Source organism: Schistocerca cancellata, chromosome 3 (assembly GCF_023864275.1).
Source record: "Schistocerca cancellata isolate TAMUIC-IGC-003103 chromosome 3, iqSchCanc2.1, whole genome shotgun sequence".
Classification (NCBI taxonomy): domain Eukaryota; kingdom Metazoa; phylum Arthropoda; class Insecta; order Orthoptera; family Acrididae; genus Schistocerca; species Schistocerca cancellata.
Window position 1 is genome coordinate 620,000,970 of NC_064628.1, and position 20,662 is coordinate 620,021,631.

Below are 20,662 nucleotides of genomic sequence, written 5' to 3' on the forward strand. Positions count from 1 at the left end.
ATTTATTACTAGTAAAAGATGTGTGCCGTATTGATATTGAAAACAGGAAACTCCTACTAATTTTATACGTTGTTGCATACTTCATAAAAAAATTCTAGACTACCACTAATTCTTATAAACTTAATAAATTTAATGAAACCATTGTGAGAGATAGTTATTAATTGTGACCACGTGTTTCTATATTCTGAATGTGTTTTGACTTAAACATAACAATGTAAGTAATTGTAATGAGCGCTTGAAGCGTTTAGTGTCGTGATATTGCTGTTGCTATTATGTATTACGGTGATTGAGGATAAGGGAATGAAAAGAATGCGCTAACTTTGTAACGTTCTTTAAATAATAATTATTGAATGAATGCGTGACTGTGGACTGGATACAAAACTCGAATTATCGTGTAGCGTGTTGTAACTACAAGTGGTTTACTTAAACTGTCTTATTGTTAGCAAAACTTAATGTGAATCGCTTCTGCAATGCAACTCCCAACACCAATAAAGGAATACAGTCACTGCAAGATAGATTCAGCGGCTTAGGCACTGAATGCTCTGGCCTTGTTCAAAACTGATAACTTGGGTCCCTGGGCACATAAAAAATAAACTGAATTGTCTTACCTCTAAAGTAGCAACGGAGTAACGCGATATATTCTGGTCTCTCAGGAAAAATAAAAATATGCTAGCTACAGGCTCAGCAGTGTGCAACGCTGGTCATAATACTTGAAATGCACATTAAATTCTTTTGGCTGATAAACTAGAGTATTTAAGAAAATCCAAGTTCTTTAAAAAATATGACCTGGACAGGAAGGCAGTACTACCTATTGTGAATTACTAACACTGAGTTTTATTTAGCAAAATTATATTGTAAGTTAAGTTAAAAAAATCTGACAATTGAAGTTACATTGCCCACAACAGATTAACAAACAATGAGATTTAAACAGCAAGGATTACTTAACCTCACTAACCCAACAATAATTCAAATCATCAAATTACATATAGCTCTGTTAACGTATGTTAGGAGCATTACAGAAATGAAATAATGCGACTAGCCTTTCTATCAAATGTTTACGTACATTCTCCGGTTACTCAACAATTACAAATTATCAGCCAACTCGTTTATACTAACGCGCTGGCAAACACAAAAATTATAATTATTTAAAATCTTTACCTTGCTGTTATGAAGGCTTCTGCTTCCAAGTCCAACAATATTGACATATCTGAATTAATCTAATTCTTGGTGGCTTCACACAGCACACCACAAAAACTGCCTACTCCATCGTCTTTCCCTCACAGACAGCTACCTAAAAATACGTGGCAAGCGCTCTCTTGCTCCAATACTATAACAATTTCAGACCAGAAGCAGTATCTGTGGGTCTGCGGTCTTACACAGTCAGCGATATAACGCCTATCAAATACATACATCGTTTATAAAATGATATTCGGGTGTCACATAGAAATGTGCCCAGTAGAGTCCTTTCACAACCCTTCAGCGGTCTTTAACAAATTTGACACATATTTGGAAGTACCTTGTACAACAAATGTCTGGTAAATTTATCTAACTGTACAACATCGCTAAACTCGAAAGTATTGATAGTGCTCAGGTGCCCTAGTATAAATCAAAATCTGGTTGTATTATGAATACATTGTCTCATAAACAAGGTGGCTGACAAATAAATAATGTAAGGCAAAATAAGAATACAATCCTAATCGTCAAGATAATGGTATAGGATTGGGCAAGGGAAAGGAAGAGTCATGGCTGAAGCCTATGAGCATACTTAAGTCACTGCATCACAAATTTTGTGCAGGTTCAACAAATTAGTGACCAATGTGTGTTACATTCAGTGTACCAATACATCTGAACTCCGTATTATGTTCCTCAGTCATGTGCAGAGATACAAGAGGTACTCAGCAACAAATTACCAACAACCATAGTGGGCGATTATCATGATGTCAGTAATGTGATGACCAGCATCATCACTGCTCTTCATAGAGGAGATTCTCCTGAAATCCAAAGACATATATAGTCACTTATGTTGAAGTATGAATACCAGTAACAGATTGCTCCAATACCATGAACAGAGGTAGGAGACTGGATAATGGGAGGTACGAAAAAGTAGCAAAGGTAAGGTAGTGGAACATGACTGTTTCTACCTATGTCAACATCAAGTAATCTATCTGATCAAAAAAGGTTCGGTATCCTAATGAAATTACAGACTGGATGAAGCAACAACGCTTTACAACAGAGCGAATACTCAAAACTGAAAGTGATCTGTTAATAAGACATCATCTGTATGTGTGGCAACAGACTGCCAATTGGAGATAGAATAACCCAACATGACAGAGAACGTTACTGGTTCGTAACATTACACTGTGGCTCTCAGCAACCTTCTATGGCTCTGTATGGCCTGTATGAGTACATATTAGACAAATATAATCACAGAATCAAAGTATGGCCTCATGTGAGTAAAGACACAATATTTATAGGTTGTGTAGCACCCTCGGGGCTTCATAAAACTATTAAATGACCTACATCTCTGACATCGCGCATATCTACAGGGAAGGATAGCGGAATGATTGGTAAGGGCAGTGCAATTTATCTGTTAAGAAAAACAGTCAATCGTCATTCGTCATGAATCAAGAACTGCTATGGCCAAAGCAAAGAAAAAATATGATTATAGTATATGCAAGCATAAAGACAGGAGTACTAAGTGTAATATAGCTTACTGAGTAGGTAAATGTAAGATATCACAGTAAATCAAGAGATAAATATGCAAAGATGCGAAAGAATTTCAGAAATAGTGAAACCTGGAAATGTGATTATTAACCTGGAAGAAAAGGCAGTCATACAGTAAGAAGGCAGTATCATATGCAATCACATAAGGAATGGTGAAAAATATGTTTTTAGTGCCAAGCTTCTGTGATAGACTCCCACAAACACCTCCAACTATGTGGCAGAAGGTACGACAGATTTTCCTAGAAAGGACACAACATACATAAAATCTATAGTAACATCATACAATATCATTATACACAAATCATCATATTTCAATATAATCCTCATTATTGGAGTGCAGCTCAACGCATGAATACTCATTAAACATCAGTAATCCTTCATTATTCTATAAAATTGGTACAGATTAGGGCATGAACAGTCATCTAATAATACTCTTATACCTAATTCCAAAAAGCAAAGAAAAAATATCCTTAATCGTAAATCTTTATAGGCAATCTGCCTAAGTCAAGTTGTATACCAATAGGAAAACGGTTAAAAAAGCCTGCCAGGAACCAGTCTCAGAAGTTTCAATAGTTTTTAGTATTCCATATAAGTTACTTATTTCATGCTTTCTATGTAATGCGTTTCTTGGACACCTTTGCAGGAGGCACACTTTGCATTTTCATATGCTTCCATTTATGAACATAATGTCTCGTTTGGGTACAATGATTCTTCGGTATATTGGTTCTGCAAGATATACAAAACGGACGAGGTTATGCAATGAACATGAGGTACAGGGTACATTGATTTCTTAAATCTACATAGGTGAAAGCAAGTAAACTATTGACATCATCAATTAGAAGAGATATATAGCAAAATATAGAACAAGACTGGGCATACGCGAATATTGGCAATGTTATAAAACACAACGAGTGAATAACCTAACAAAACAAGTAGTAATAATCCATCAGTCAATAGCATAGCTTAAATGTTAGCAATCATAGTACCTTGCCTAGGGTGTGCAATAATGGCAAAGTGAAGTAGCATAGCATCATAAAAAATAGCACACTTCATAGTATCAGTAAAGAGAAAACAGTATCAGAGATAAATTAAAATAAGATTTATAGAAGCTATATACAAAAGGGTTCAAATTCTTATTATATAAAAAAAGTTTGATTTATAGTTTGCAACGGTCATACCACCCATGGGATGTAATCCACTGGACACATGTCAAAATAAATGTTGTCCCTTTCAGCTGTTGTTTTCATACACATGCGTATGAAAACAAACAAAATGTCAAAGCCCTAAACTTACAGTAAGAGAACCGACCTGCAAGATTCTCCCTACCGGGCATGTCGCTACCTAATAAAATGCTGAATAATCAAGGAATTGTGAAGACAAGGTACTAATAGAATTTGTATAAGGATGGTAAATGTGTCCAGTAAAAGGTCTGTGTTTTACAGGTATGTGGACTGGTATGTAATATCAAACTAAGCATAAGTTGATATTTACTGGCAATGCAAATAACGACTTCTGCAAGACAAATGCCAAGTATCATATTTCCTGAAAAGTGCCAAAAAAAATTATATCCAGTTGAAAAGTGTTAATGTCTATATATATATATATATATATATATATATATATATATATATATATATATAAACTGCTAACTTGGGTCCCTGTGCACATAACAAATAAGTTGAGTTGTCTTATCTCTAAAGCAGCGACGGAGTAACGCCATACATTCTGGTCTCTCATAAAAAAACAAAAATATGTTAGCTACAGGCTCAATAGTGTGCAATATATATATATATATATATATATATATATATATATATATATATATATATATAAAATTAATGTAAAGCTGAAAAGTATATATATATGTAATGTAATGTCTTCAGAATGCAAGACGTCGAACTGAATAAACAATTTACGTCGTCAAAATTGGTGCATATCAGTAGCTGGTTACACAGAAATTTCGAAGAATAAATGCCGTAAAATTATCTTTTCAAATTCCTGCTTCTGAAATAAGCGTGCGTATAATTTCGTTCATAATAACAGCTGTATTCTTGGCGCTAAAACTTACCTTATTGGTATTTCAGTAATTTCTCATTACTGCTATACGATGGAAATTTAAAATCCGTACATATCATTCATGTGTTGCATAGCTACAAAACACGTAAAAAATGGGCAAATTCAGTGCATCAGTGCCAAAATCGTGTTTAACGTTACAGTCCGGGAAAGCAAAATCGTATAAAAGGTAATTTATGTGATATCAGAATCTGCTATGTTGTGTTTACGTTGCGCAGTTGCAAGTTGACACTACCACTTAGTTCAATGAACAATTTTCCACAATACTTGACGAGCTTAAATCGTACACAGAAACGACTGATAACCGTTTCAAACAGGTAGATACAGAAATTAAGGCGAGTGAAAAACGTCTTTGTAATAAAATTGAAGCCATAGCCAGGCAATGCGCAGACAGCACCAAACCTTTCAGAGATGACATTAGTGCTTTAAGACATCAATATAGTGAAACATAAAATACTTACAGATGAAATACGATCAGTTAATGAAAGAACATATCAACAAGACACTCGATTAGATGCACGCACGTCTTAAAGTTCACGCTCAGACCTCAGATAAGCGGCACAAAGACTTTCTCCGTAAACACAGAGGAAAACAGTCAGTTTTTACAGTCATTAGCAGTACAAAGACAGGAAGTAGAACAGCAGTTGCTCACTAGTCTTACATCTCATGTTGACGATAGTATAAATTCCATTACAGACGACGTTAACAGAGTAAAGTAATCCCGGAACCAAACACAGCAGATGTAACTGATTTCAAAATCACTGTTGACACACGAATCCAGAAAGTTGAAGAAAAGTGCACATATGACAATGAGTCGTTAAACTCCAAAAACTAGAGCTGGTTCAGGACCCTGTCACAATTAAACCACATTCGAAAAAGATGAACAAAACTACACGTAAATTATAGAAGCAAGTTGACACTTTAGATTCAAACAATTCCACATTTTAGAAGTTCATTCAACGTAATCGTAAAGTTTCTTCTCATTCTAAAAGAACGTGACACTTGGACTGGATACAAAGCTCGAATTATCGTGTAGCGTGTTGTAACTGCAAGTGGTCTACTTACATTGTCTTATTGTTAGCAAAATTTAATATGAATCGATTGGGTAATGCAATTCCCAACACCAATAAAGAAATACAGTCACTGCAAAACACATTCAGCCCCATAGGCACTGAATCCTCTGGCCCTGTTAAAAACTGCTAACTTGGGTCCCTGTGCACATAACAAATAAGTTGAGTTGTCTTATCTCTAAAGCAGCGACGGAGTAACGCCATGCATTCTGGTCTCTCATAAAAAACAAAAATATGTTAGCTACAGGCTCAATAGTGTGCAATGCTGGTCATAATACTTGAAATGCACATGAAATTCTTTTGGCTGATAAACGAGAACGTTTATCCAACTTCTTTAAAAATATGACCTGTACAGGGAGTCGGTACTGATTATGGTGAATTACTAACACTGAGTTTTTTTAGCAACATTATATTGCAAGTTAAGTTGTTTTTAAACATCTGCAATTGAAGTTACTCAGAAGTGATTCACAAACAATGAGATTTAAATAGCAAGTATTATCTAACCTCGCTAATCCAACATAAATGTAAATCATCAAATTACATATAGCTCTGTTAACAAATCTTAGGTGCATTACAAAAATGAAATATCCAATTAGCCTTTCCATCAAAACAATTTACGTACATTCTCGGGTTACTCAACAATTACAAATTATCAGTCAACTCATCTATACTAACACGATAGCAAAAACAGAAATCATAGTTATTTAACATCTTTACCTTGCTTGCATGAAGGCTTCTTCTTCCAAGTTCAGCAATATTGACATATCTGTATTAATCTAACACTTGGTGGCTTCACACAGCACACCAAAAAAACTGCCTACTCCGTCGTCTTTTCCTAACAGACAGCTACCTACAACTAAACGCCAAGCGCTCTCTTATTCCAACACTATAATAATCTCAGATCAGAAACAGTATCTCTGGGTCTGCGATCTTACACAGTCAGCGAAATACAGCCTATCAAAGACACACATCGTTTATAAAATCATATTCGGGAGTAACAAATGAATGCGCCCCAGCTGACTCAACTTTTTTTTAGCTCACTGAAAACTACGACAGTATTACAGTTTCCATTGCACATAATGCTGTTGGGAAATTCAGAATTGGGACTTGAATTACGCAACAAGAATCCAACCCCCCCCCCCCCCCCCACTTTTCTTATCGACTCTGGAGAAAGAATTCAGATACTACTGGGAAAGCCAAAAGGAGCTTGTGTAGGCGGATCATAATTATCTATATCGTCACTCTGCAAGCCACCGTATGGTGCATGACGGAGGGTGCCATGTACCACTACAAGCCATTTCCTTTCTTGTTTCGCTGGCAAATGGCGAGAGGCAAATACGAGTGCGTATTTGCCTCCGAACGAGCCCTAATTTCTCTTATCTTCGTGATCCTTACACGAAATGTACGTTGACAGCAGTACAGTCAGTACAGTCGTTCTTCAAATACCAGTTCTCTAAATTGTCTCAATAACGTTCCACGAGAAGAACGTCCTCTACCGTCCAGGGAGTCCCTTTTAAGTTCTCGAAGCATCTCTGTAGTACACGCATTGTGACCGAACATATTGGTAACAAATCTGGCATCCCGCAATTGAATTGTTTTCCTTTAATATGACGTAGTGAGGATCCCAAACACTTGAACGGTAGTCAAGAACTATTCGCACTTGTATTCTATAGCCGGTCTCCTTTACAGGTGACACACATTTTTCTAAAGTTCTGCCAATAAACCGAAGTAGACCATTCGGGCTTTCCTTACGTGCTCGTTCATTTCATATCGCATTCCTACTTGGCATCCATAATTTAATTGACATGGCTGTATCAAACAGTAGACTTCTCACGCTGTATTCGAATATTACCTATTGGATGTCGTTCTCATCTGCATAAACTTAAATTTGTCTTCATTTAGAGCAGCTTCCATTCGTCACACCTACTAGAAACATTTTCTAAGTCATCTTGTATCATTCTACAAATCATCATGACGACAGTAGCCCCTGCACCGCAGCACCATCAGCAAACAACTGCAGACTGCTGCTCACTCTGTTCGTCTGACTATTTATGTATATAGCGAATGAGAGGTCCTGTCACACTTCCCATTTCATCACATATGTTCGTTGACAGTCTACAGTGGGACACTGTGTGGAACGCTTCCCGTAATAAGGAATCTGTCCATTGCCCCTTGTCCATGGTTCGCAAGATATCTGTACCACCTTCATTTTGTTGACAACGCCGAACCAGTTGCCTCTAGATTCATCCACAAGAGTACTAAAAGAAATCCGCTAAATTACGATGACACAATAAATCACACAACTCTAAATGCTGTAGATTCAACTCAATAGTTAGGGACCACAGTTACGAATAATTTGAATTTGAACGATCACATAGATAATGTTCTCGGGAAACCAAACAAAAGACTGCGATTTATTCCCAGAACACTTAGAAAGTGTAACAGATATGCTAAAGAGACTGCTTACACCACGCTTCTCCGCTCTCTTCTGGAATATTGCTGTGGAGTGTCGAATTTGCATCAGATGGGACTGACGGAAGACCTCCGAAAAGTTCAAAGAAGGCAACTCGTTTTGTATTACCGCGAAATAGGTGAGAGTGCAACAGACATCATACGTGAGTTGGAGTACGGCAGGATTATCTCGTGAAATTTTGATTGCCAACTTCCTCCTCCAGTTGAAAAAATATTTCGCTGGTGCCCACCTACATAGCATGAAATGATCATTAAAATGACATAACAGAAATCAGAGCTCACACAGAAAGATTTAAGTACTCATTTTTTTGTACACCTTTCGAGAGTGGAACAATACAGGAATAGCTTGATGGTGGTTCGATGAACAGTCTGCCAGGCACTTAATTGTGAATTGCACAATAATCATGTAGTTGTAGATATAAATGTAGAGCAGATGAACTATAGGGATATCTGGAGTCATTTAAAATAGTAAACTCGATAGTAGCTCTGAAAAACATTTATAATATAAGTGTATAATCAGTGTATCGGAGGAAAATAGTAAGCTATAAATTTATAGTTAACGGAATTTTGTGTTGGAAGCAGTTGACCATAAGAGTAAAAATGACCGGAATCGCTTTTGGTAAAATAAAACTTACTTATTGCGGTGGGGAATGGATGATGAAAGCGGAAACTTTTTTTTAAAGAAACTGAGTTTCTCAGCAAGATATGGGGAGATGCATTTTGTAAAATTCTAGGAAGAATAGCTGAAACAAAAGAAACCCATTAGAAGAAACCCATTAGAATAGGCAACAAAGTGAATCACGGCATTATGAAGCTAATGAATGTATGTACGGGACATACAAGCTGCTAATGGACGATAGAGGAGATTCGAATTTATGAGAAAAGACCTGAGACTGACAGACACGATTTAGCAGCCTGTACCGAGATATTTTGCTAGACATTATTAACGACTTAATTTTACTTAGATAAACCACATTCCAACAGATTGTGTAAATATAGATTGAAACGTTTGAAAGTTGTTTACAAAGTTTTTACATCTAATATTTATCATATTGCTACCTTCCGGACAGATAATTTTTACAGGAACACTCCAAATTTTATCCTTAAGCGATTTAAGGAAACCACGGAACATCTAAGTTTGTATATCGTGATAGGGAATGGTACAGCTCTCGTCACGAGCACCAGTCCATTGCCCTACCACAAGCCGGCGTCGCTCGGTTCTTTGATGGCGTTCATTTGCATGCGAGGTCCAAAGACTAGACAGCCACATTTACTGGTTGTGTCGAGAAACGAATTACTTTGTTCACAATTTGATCAAACGTTTCTAGACATATAAGCTCTCCGTTACAAGTACAGGGAGTTATAATTAAACTTCACTACTTCAACTAGTGTGACCGAAAAGCTACAGGGTGGAGCAAATAAAAGTGGCCCTGAAACAGACTTCCAGGGGACAAAGAAACGCAGCAGAGGAAAGAAAATACAGTACCAACCTGATTAGAGCAGATGTTGAAAGTGACTACCATTCATCTCTTGACACTTTTGGGCCCTGGTGAGTAAGCAACTAAAGGCGGATGGAAGCTGGACTGCTGGAATTGCTATAATCTCATCCTAAATGCTCTGCTGCAGTTCTTGAAGACTATGAGGGTCGTTGCGATACACCTTACGCTTGAGTGTTACCCACACAAAGCAACAGCACACTGACGGATCAGGTGCCAGCTGGGGCCGCGACCAGACTGACCCCTGCAAACATGTCTGTCAGGTGTGAAGATTGTGTAAATGTGCTCCAAGGTTCGGCCAGCTGTATGGGCACTTGCTCCATCCTCTCCACATTCACGTCCAATCGTACCTATTCGTCCAGGCCTCTTTTAATTGACCCACCCTGCATTTACCGTATGGATACCCAACTTTATAGGAATGATGTTCGGACTATGCGCAGCAGGATTTACGTTGTTGGTAGTGTTGGCATCACGACTTCCCGTTAGCCACCGGTAGTAGTACGGAACTCGAACGCCAAGGACCAAGGACATTGCAGCGTTAACGGCACCCGTTACTGTGATCTGCTTCGCCATGTGTAACTGCTCTACGGGAGACAGGTGCTTTGGACTCAACTGTTTTGATGCACGATGGAGCTACATCTCACATTGATTGCTTTGTAACACATTTGGAGAAAACCATCATTCTAAACTATGTGGCCACTAAGATCACCAGATGTGAACCTGTGTGATTTTTGTCTGTCAAGTTACCTGAAGAACAGGATTTATCAACATATACTAACACACGCTGGAGACTGAAGATGAGCATAGCGAGGCAGATAGCCAACATTCCACCTCAAATGTTTCGGGTAGCAGTGGAGCAATCCCTGGTGGAGTTCCATGCAGATGGTCGTCACATTGAGCAAAATCTGTAACCTGGAACGTAAACATGGTACTCAATTAACAGATAGTTCCCTCCTCCGTAAAAATTGAAATATGTTCCTTACAATGTTTATTATCTCTTCGCATATCCTCACAAATGTTTCCTCAAAGTTTCATTGTCCTATGATCACTCGATTTCATGGGGGCTTCCCAAGTAACGAAAGTTTAGTTATAATCAACCTGTACATCACTTATGTAAAAAAAAAGAAACACCGAGTGTCCTACCATTTCTATAACTACAGCCTTTTATCTTCTAGAAACGCTTCCTGTTAAGTTCTCACACAATGGAGACGAATTCTGTTCGCAAGCCTCGTGAAGCACGGGGACAGTTTGTGGTAGACTGTTATCCTACGCTTTAGTTAATCTCAAACATGAGGAATAGGTGCAGGTAAAAACGTCGGCTGTAAATTCATATTACTGTCTTCGGATTATTATGCTGTGCTCAGTATTCATGAATTTCAGACCACTATTGCATCGTGAATCATCCTGTTGTGTAAGGCCTACACATTTTATTGTGCCGTCGACCAAATTTAGTGATCTTAACTGAAATCGGAATAAACATCCCTCACATCACAGTCCCTGATTTACACTACAGTCACAGAACACTAAGTTATACACCTACCGCCATCTGAGTAGCATGTCATGTGGCGTGGCTCTCCACTTCTTTTAAACTTCTTTAACCGTTAAACGGCGACAGTATTGTTTGTAACACTCGAAGCGATCGCGTATTCGCCACTGCGATCGGTTTGGGCGACAGTGCGGTCGTAAAACCGAGAACTTTCGCTCCTTGGCTGGCGGATAGTTTTCTGAACAATCCTTGTACCTTACTCTCGTGAAAAAATGGCTCTAAGCACTATAGGACTTAACATCTGAGGTCATCAGTCCCCTAGACTTAGAGCTACTTAAACATAACTAACCTAAGGACATCACACACATCCATGCCCGAGGCAGGATTTGAACCTGCGACCGCAGCAGCCTCGTGGTTCCGGACTGCAGCGCCTAGAACCGGTCGACCACAGCGGCCGGCCGTCAACTGTCGTGCACTTGTTGAGAATATTTATGGAGGTTCGTTGGTACGTAAGGCTATCGAATTCATGACATATCACCGTTGTCCGCTCTGTTAATAAACACATCTATTATTTTGAAACATTGTACGTACACTCGTATAATCTCAGGTGCACAGTTCGACACTGCGGAGACACGATTCTAAAGTCACTTTTCTCTTGCGCAGATCTTTACAGGCGTGATGTGCTGATGGGATTGACACATCGTGTCCCCAGGGACGAGTATCGGTTGTTCAGTCTGTTGTCAAATAATACCAAAATATCTCACTTTGGCCATCCTTTACATACAACTTCAACATTACTGCCCTGATCAAGTCTTCCTGATAATATCAGCAGGTTGGAAACAAGGCGCCATATAGTGAATGTCGAATCTCTTTCCGACTATCAGTCTCTACCTTATCCTTTGTGCTGTCGTATGGTGTCCATTGCTTTTCATGTTTCGGAACCTCATTTTTATTTATACTGTGAGGGCGGACTTGAGTTTACGCGAACGAAGTCGAATTTTCCATCTGTCTTTGAATAATCTAAGCTTTTTCTATGTGTCATCTTCATCATCATTCATCTCCTTTACGGTCGGAGGAAGGCAATGGCAAACCACCTCCGCTAGGACCTTGCCTAGAACAGCGGTGCGGGTCTCTCTCATCGTCCCCAACACTCTGTCAGGGAGTATGGGACTTCGTCATCATCATTCTCATCATCGTACTTTAACTGTGTATGGTATTTTTCTGAGGTGGATACTGGGAACCAGCTCAGAATTTGCCTAAAAGAGAGTGGAAAGTCCCTAAAAACTCTCTCTCTCTCTCTCTCTCTCTCTCTATATATATATATATATATATATATATATATATATATATATATGTTGATGGGACCTACAGCACTCGAGAATGGACTCTAAGACCCAAGATTGGCAAACTGTGTGAAATGAAATAAACTAAAACGCTTAAAGTAAGCAACAGCCGAAGTGGTACCATAACAACGTCCTTAAAAAATAATGGTTGTAGATATGAATTTGTTTGAAATGCCACGGGACTGTGACGTCATCACTCCACTCACAGTATATAATGCTTATCAAGGGTACGCGGTAAACACTGCAGTCGTCGTAATGCGGAAACGGAGCGATTTATCTGACGTCAAAAGGAATCATTGGCGTTCGGGCGAAGGATGGAAGCTTTTCCGAAACAGCTAAGTCTGTAAATTGTTCGCGTGCGGCCATGGTTATAGTATAGCGCGAAAGGCAAAGCGGTGCAATCCAAAACTGGTATCAAGGCAAATGCTGTACAACACGGGACATATATGACGCGGGTGAACAACGGTCGCGGAGATGTGTAAGGGCGAGTAGACGAGTAGCTGTTGAGCAATTGATCGCACAGATGAACCAAGAAGCTGTCTCTCCTCAACGACCGTTCAGCAAACGTTGCTGCGAATGGGTCTCCAAAGCAGGCACCTGGTTCATGTACTCATGCTGACTACTGTTCATCAGCATCGGAGGTTGGAATTTGCACGCCAGTACCCCACATTGACCTCCGCTGAGTGGCGACAGGTGGCTTGTTCAGATGAATCACGTTTTACGTTCGTCGGACAGACTGCCGTTAGCGTGTACAGCACAAAACGTCTGATAGCAAGCACCCTACAACAATGGTCGGAAGGTTCCAGGCTGTAGGAGGAAGTTTATGGTGTGCGAAATGATTTCGCGGCATTCTGTTGTGTTGATCCATTGTGCCTTCATTTGAGAGGCACAATGGTTCAACACATATGCATCTATCCTCGGGGACCATGTCCACTCCCACATACAGTTCGTTTTTTCTCGGCACGATGGAATCCAGGACAATGTAACATGTCACACGACTCGTAGTGAACTTCGAATAGCACCAGGATGAGTTCATTGCACAGCCCTGGTCACCAGTCTCCTCGGATTTAAATCCAATCGAGAATCTGTTGGACCACCTTGATCGGCCTATTCGTGATATAGCTCCTCAATGGAGTCGGCATGGTTCTACATCCCTGCTGATGTTTTGCAGAACCTCATCGACTATCTTCCTGTCACAGAGGTCCGCGCTGCAAATGATACTTATTCAGACTTTGGAAAGGTGGTGTCATTAAAGTGACTTTTCGGTGTAATGGCATCCATACCACCGTCAGCACACAGTGTGGGACACCCTGTCTCTGAGGTGGTGTAGTCGGTTGGCTTTCGACGTGCCACAATGTCAGAGATATACATATCTGTAATCACAGAAAACCGAATTCTCGAGAGTCAGCTGCCAAGAGATACAACGTGTTTGTTGACAGGGGTCGCCGTCGACACTCATGGGCTGTCGTCGTCGCTGATACTCGTATCCGAGCTTTCATTTCTCTCCTGAGATTTCTTTTGTCACGGTTCAGGCGTGGAAGTCTCGTTGATGGCTTAGCAATCCAATCCTAGCATGGAACAGGCGGCCACAGACATTACAGCTGATGGAAGGTGGAGGACGTGGCTGAGCCTGGAGGAGTTTACGTCTCCGGCGTTTGTCATTCTCCATTCTTCGACGTTCCAGCTCAAAGTTTTGAAGAGCATTTGAGGTAACTGAGCGCCAGCGACTTCGGTCTTCTGCTATTGTGGACCAGTTACTCGGATTGATGTTCAAGTTTTTCAGATTTTTCTTGTACTGATCCTGATAACGTTTGAGAGGGGTACCTCGTGGCCTTTTACCTGTGCTCACTTCGCTGTACAGCATTTGGCGTGGAAGTCTGTCATTTTTCATCCGCTGGACATGTCCAACCCATCTGACTTGATGCCCAATAAGAGCTTCCATGCTATACATTTTTGCTTTCTCAAGAACAGCTGTGTTGGATATGAAGTCATCCCATTTCAGGTTCATGATATATCTTAGCTTCTGTTGGTTGAAGCGTTCTAGTTTCTTCAGATCACATCGACATAACGTCCAGGTTTCGGAACCATATAGCAGGGTGGAAATGACTACAGCTTTGTACACCATCAGTTCGGTGTACAGCGTTAGGTCATTATTCAGGAAGACACGCTTTGTAAGACGTCGAAATGCTACATAGGCAGCACGTAAGCTATTCTCTACATCTTTTCCAGATGAGCAGTTAGATGACAGTATGCTTCCCAGTTAGAGGAAATGGTCCACTTGTTCCAAGGGTGTATCACAAATAGATATGCTAAAGTCAGGAATGGAGGAGCCAGGAGTTGGCTGCGCTATCACTTTTGTCTTTGGAATATTGATGGAGAGACCAAATCGTTCGTACGCCCTGCTGAAGGAATCAACTGACAGCTGCAACTCTGCAGGTGAATGAGCTGGAGAAGCATTGTCATCAGCATACTGCAGCTCTGTCACACGAGTGGTACTGGTGAACCTTTTTGAATGGAGTCTGGACTGGTTGAATAATCCTCCATCAACCCTGTACTTTAGTTCTATTCCTGCATTGTTTACGGTTGTCTCGTAAAGCGTAGCTGCCAGATACAATGCAAATAATGTTGGTGCAAGAACGGATCCTTGTTTAAGCCCATTTGTTATTGGAAATTCACCAGTCGTTTCATTCTGGCAGAGGACCTGTACAGTCATATCATCGTGGAGAGCTTCAATCAGGTCAACAAAATGTTCAGGGCAGCCGAAGCGTTTTAAGACCATCCACATGGCTTCTGTGGGAACTGTATCAAAGGCCTTTTCTAGATCGTAGACAACAAGTAGTAAAGGCTTTTGCTGTTCTCTGCACTTCTCTTGTAGTTGTCGTGCACAGAAAATCATGTCAATTGTCCCTCTTGATGGTCGAAACCCGTATTGAGACTCAAGTAGTATAGTCTCTGAAAGTGTCTGGAGGCGATTTAAAAGGATTCTTGCAAAAATTTTGCCAGTGACAGAGAGTAGAGATATTCCCCGGTAGTTACCACAGACGCTTCTGTCGCCCTTCTTGAAGATGGTGACAATTGTGGAGTTCTTCAAGTCAGCTGGTACCTTGCAGGTTTCCCACATTAATAGAATGAGTGAGAAGAGTCTGGTTTTTAGAGGCAAGCTGCCAGCCTCAATAAGCTCCAGCAAACACATTAAAATCTATAAACTGGAGTCATCGTAAATTAGTAAGACCAGAAATACCTCCTTATATTAATGCACTGGTGTGCAAAAGTTAACTTTCTCTTTAATAAGGGGCACTGGCAAGTAAAATAGTTGGATATAACTTCTACGCATAGTACAGAAAGTAACTGAAAGAAATACGCAATGACGCGAACAGAAATCACTCTTTTGTTCAAACACAGTATTTACACTGAAGTCACAGAGATTCATGACATTGCAAAAGGCGGTACTTGGTTCATAATAAGTATGTGATCACCACTAACGCTGATGCATGCTCTGCAACGTATTGACCACAAGTTTGCTAAGGAGTTCTTGTTGTATGGCGTTCCATTACTCCACCAGCGTGGTTGACGACTGTTGGATGGTCGGTGGCACACACGGACGTACTGCAATACGTCTCCCTAATGCATCCCCATTTGCTCGATGGGATTTAAGTCAGTGGAACGAACATTCCAGTTCAATCACCGAATCTTCTCTCATTCCAAGAGGTCTTCCACTTGTACAGTTCGATGTGGTCGCACATTCTTGTCTATAAAACCGAATGAAATGAGACAAATTCAAAGGCTTTACTGGTCTCATGCAAATGTTATTTTATGTATACAGACTGAACTGGCGAGCGAAAAATTGTACCAAGGCCGGGAGTCGAAACCGCATCTCCTACTTACTAGGATGGTGCGTTAGCTTTACGCCAACTTCTGTGAAAAGCTGTGTTAGAGTGGCTTACTGGCTAACACTCCTGTCTAGTAATCAAGACTTGGACTCCCAGCCTCGGTATAGGTAGTCAATTGCTGCTTCAGTCTATACATGTAAAATCTTGAAAATAAAGTCAGGCCGAAGACACCACTGGGGAAGGAGGACAGTATAACAGCAACGCTGACCGGTCAGTAACGAGTTTAAAAAGATGGTCAGCAAACCATAAAAAGTTATGTCTCTCCACACCAAAACATCTGGATCGCCAAAACTATCATGTTGGACAGTGTTGTAGGTATCCACAATCGGCGAGATGTGGAAACGTATAACGCACCCAGGAACTTTGGGGAACTTGATCGTTTTCGTGGTCCAGGAGTTACTGTGTGAGAAAGCATTGTCTTGGAGGAAGTGACCTTCAGCTCTTCGGACACGGTTCCAAAACTGGTCAACACTGTACTCCTTCTGAGTTTGGATCTTCTAATGTGTGCTAGCACCTCTGCACCTCTGGCTTCATTTTCATGGATAATAATGAGTGACAGTGCCGATCTGCGTATGCGGGGCAGCTCTTGGAACAAGAGGATATTCGAATAATGGACCTGCCTGTCCATGCCCTAGCTTATATCCCATCGACAGTCTATGGGATGTGTTGGGGAGATGTACTGCAGCATGCTCTCATGCACCAACGACCACCGAACGGTAGTCAACCGCGCTGCTGGGGTAATGGAACGCCCTACCACAAGAAACCTACATCTACAGCTACAAGGATACTCTGCAAATCACATTTAAGTGCCTGGCAGAGGGTTCATCCAACCACCTTCACAATTCTCTATTATTCCAATCTCGTATAGCGTGCGGAAAGAATGAAACCTATATCTTTCCGTACGAGCTCTGATTTCCATTATTTTATCGTGGTGACCGTGTCTTCCTATGTAGGTCGATGCCAACAAAATATTTTCGCATTCGGAGGAGAAAGTTGATGATTGGAATTTCGTGAGAAGATTGCGTCGCAACGAGAAACGCCTTTCTTTTAATAATGCCCAGTCCAAATCCTGTATCATTTCTGTGACACTCTCTCCCCTATTTCGCGATAATACGAAACGTACTGCCTTTCTTTGAACTTTTTCGATGTACTCCGTCAGTCCGATCTGGTAAGGATCCCACACTGCGCAGAGGACGGACAAGCGTAGCGTAGGTAGTCTCCTTAGTGGGTCTGTTACATTTTCTAAGTGTCCTGCCAATAAAACACAGTCTTTGGTTAGCCTTACCCACAATATTTTCTATGTGTTCTTTCCAATTTAAGTTGTTCGTGCTTCTAACACCTACGTATTTAGTTGAATTTACGGCTTTTAGATGAGACTGATTTATCGTGTAACCGAAGTTTAACGAGTTCCTTTTAGTATTCATGTGAATGACCTCACACTTTTCGTTATTTAGGGCTAACTGCCGCTTTTCGCACCATTCAGATATCTTTTCTAAATCGTTTTGCAGTTTGTTTTGATCTTCTGATGACTTTGTCGATAAACAACAGCGTCATCTGCAAACAACCGAAGACGGCGGCTCAGATTGTCTCCCAAATCGTTTATATAGATAAGGAGCAGCAAAGGACCTATAACACTACGTTGGGGAAAGCCAGAAATCACTTCTGTTTTACTCGATGACTTTCCGTCAGTTACTACGAACTGTGACCTCTCTGACAGGAAATCACAAATCCAGTCACATAACTGAGACGATATTCCATAAGCACGCAATTTCACTACGAGCCGCTTGTGTGGTACAGTGTCAAAATCCTTCCGGAAATCCAGAAATACGGAATCGATCTGAAGTCCCTTGTCAATAGCACTCAACAATTCATGTGAATAAAGAGCTAGTTGTGTTTCACAGGAGCGATGTCTACTAAACCCATGCTGATTGTGTGTCAATAGACTGTCTTCTTCGGGGCAATTCATAATGTTCGAACACAATATATGTTCCAAAATTCTGCTGCATATCGACGTTAACGATATGGACCTGTAATCTAGTGGATTACTCCTACTACCTTTCTTGAATATTGGTGTGTCATGTGCAACTTTGCCGGCCACGGTGGCCGTGCGGTTCTGGCGCTGCAGTCCGGAACCGCGGGACTGCTACGGTCGCAGGTTCGAATCCTGTCTCGGGCATGGGTGTGTGTGATGTCCTTAGTTTAGTTAGTTTTAAGTAGTTCTAAGTTCTAGGGGACTTATAACCTAAGATGTTGAGTCCCATAGTGCTCAGAGCCATTTGAACCATTTGTGCAACTTTCCAGTCTTTGGGTACGGATCTTTCGTCGAGCGAACGGTTGTGTATGATTGTTAAGTATGGAGCTAATGTATCAGCGTGCTCTGAAAGGAACCTAATTGGTATACAGTCTGAACAAATTTCATATCACAACTTCTTATCAAACTTGTAGCCTGCATGTGACCACGTTACAGAGCGTTTGATTCCGTCCGTGGTGGTCACACAAGCTATTAAGAACCACATCTCCCATAAATCGCGATAGTTTTAGTGTAATTATTGTCTTTGAATAAAAATATAATTTCTGATCTTGTCATGGTGCATTTATCTTAGTTACCTTCTGTACTCTACTGTACTATACTATAGCAGTTATTTATATGTATCACATCGTGTGGAAGTTAGTTTCGCCCTTAAGGTTTACCCGCCATTGTATTTCTTTATCATATTTGCAAAATATTTTGACTCAGTACTGTTACTGAATTTCAGAATTATTCTTCCATAAGGAAATGTTTAAACATAAGGAAATATTTAAAAATTCCAGGTCTTCAATAATAATCTGTCGCACAACCACCGATTAATGTTTAACAAGTCTAAAAGTTTATTGTACATTCGCTGTATACATACTACTCCCAAACATTAAAAATGTTGTATTAATTAACAATTACGTCCAAGCTAAAGAGGTTGATCACGAAGTCATACATCGTTACATGGACGTTTATCTCATTCTTCCCTTTTGCAATTTTAATGACGATGAGAGGCATCTTCTCGTGAGGAATGGCTGTCGCATTGGCAATAATTTGATTCATTATCACAAAGTCTGTACACCACGATAGAAGATCCATTCGCTGGTGCCAAGGCTTCGCGTTGAACATGAAACACAAACATTTGTAGTATTTTGCTAATAACGTTAGTTGCCGTGCAACGGCATTTATTACTTAACTTCACCACCCATCGTGAAACTTGAAACTTTGAAAAGCTTAAGTACTACTTGCAGACCCAATGCTGGACGGGCGAAGAACAGGCAGATTACCTAGAACCACCGTCTCCGTGTGAGGTACAGAAATCTCAGCTCCGTACACATTCCCTCCTCACCAAACGTACTTGATTCACGCCGATGCTGTGGTGTAAGTACATCGTTAACCACATGACGCAGTGCCACTCGCTTGCCGACTGGGAACCGTTCATGGGCAGGTGATGGAGGCATTATTGTGTTGAGGATGTTTATGGCTGACGAAATGGAGCTGCTGATTCCTCAGTTACGGTCTCTCCCTGGCGAACGATTAAATACATCGGTTTCTTCACCTGCAACTCCCCTCTGGCAACCTTCACCTTAGCAAAAAAATGCAACATCCCATCGATTCCGGTTATGTCAGCCTTGAATCATCAGGTCACTCTACATCACTCCTATTGAACACATCTGGCATATGGGACACCATACAGCTAAATGTGCCTGCCTTGTGCTCGCCTATAACACAGTTTCACGAGTTGTGGATGAAGGCTGAGCTGTCATGGGTCAGAATGACTTCGCAATGCTTTAAGTGTCTCGTGAGGTCTATGAGAGAAGGTGTCGTCATCATCATTAGGGCATAACGGTCCGCTCCACTCTATTAGCAAGAAACCTCAAATTCAGTTGCTCGCAGATGTACAGGGTGATAAAGTTAAACTTCAAAACGCTGTAGAAATAACACCACTGGTCAGAATGATTTCAAATTGCAACGGAATATTATCGGATAAGGGGGAAAACGTATGGCAGAAGAAAAAAATAGTATGAAAATTGATCAATAGATGTGTCAGAACACTTAAATAAAACACTTGTCAGCCACGTGACTCATTGAAAT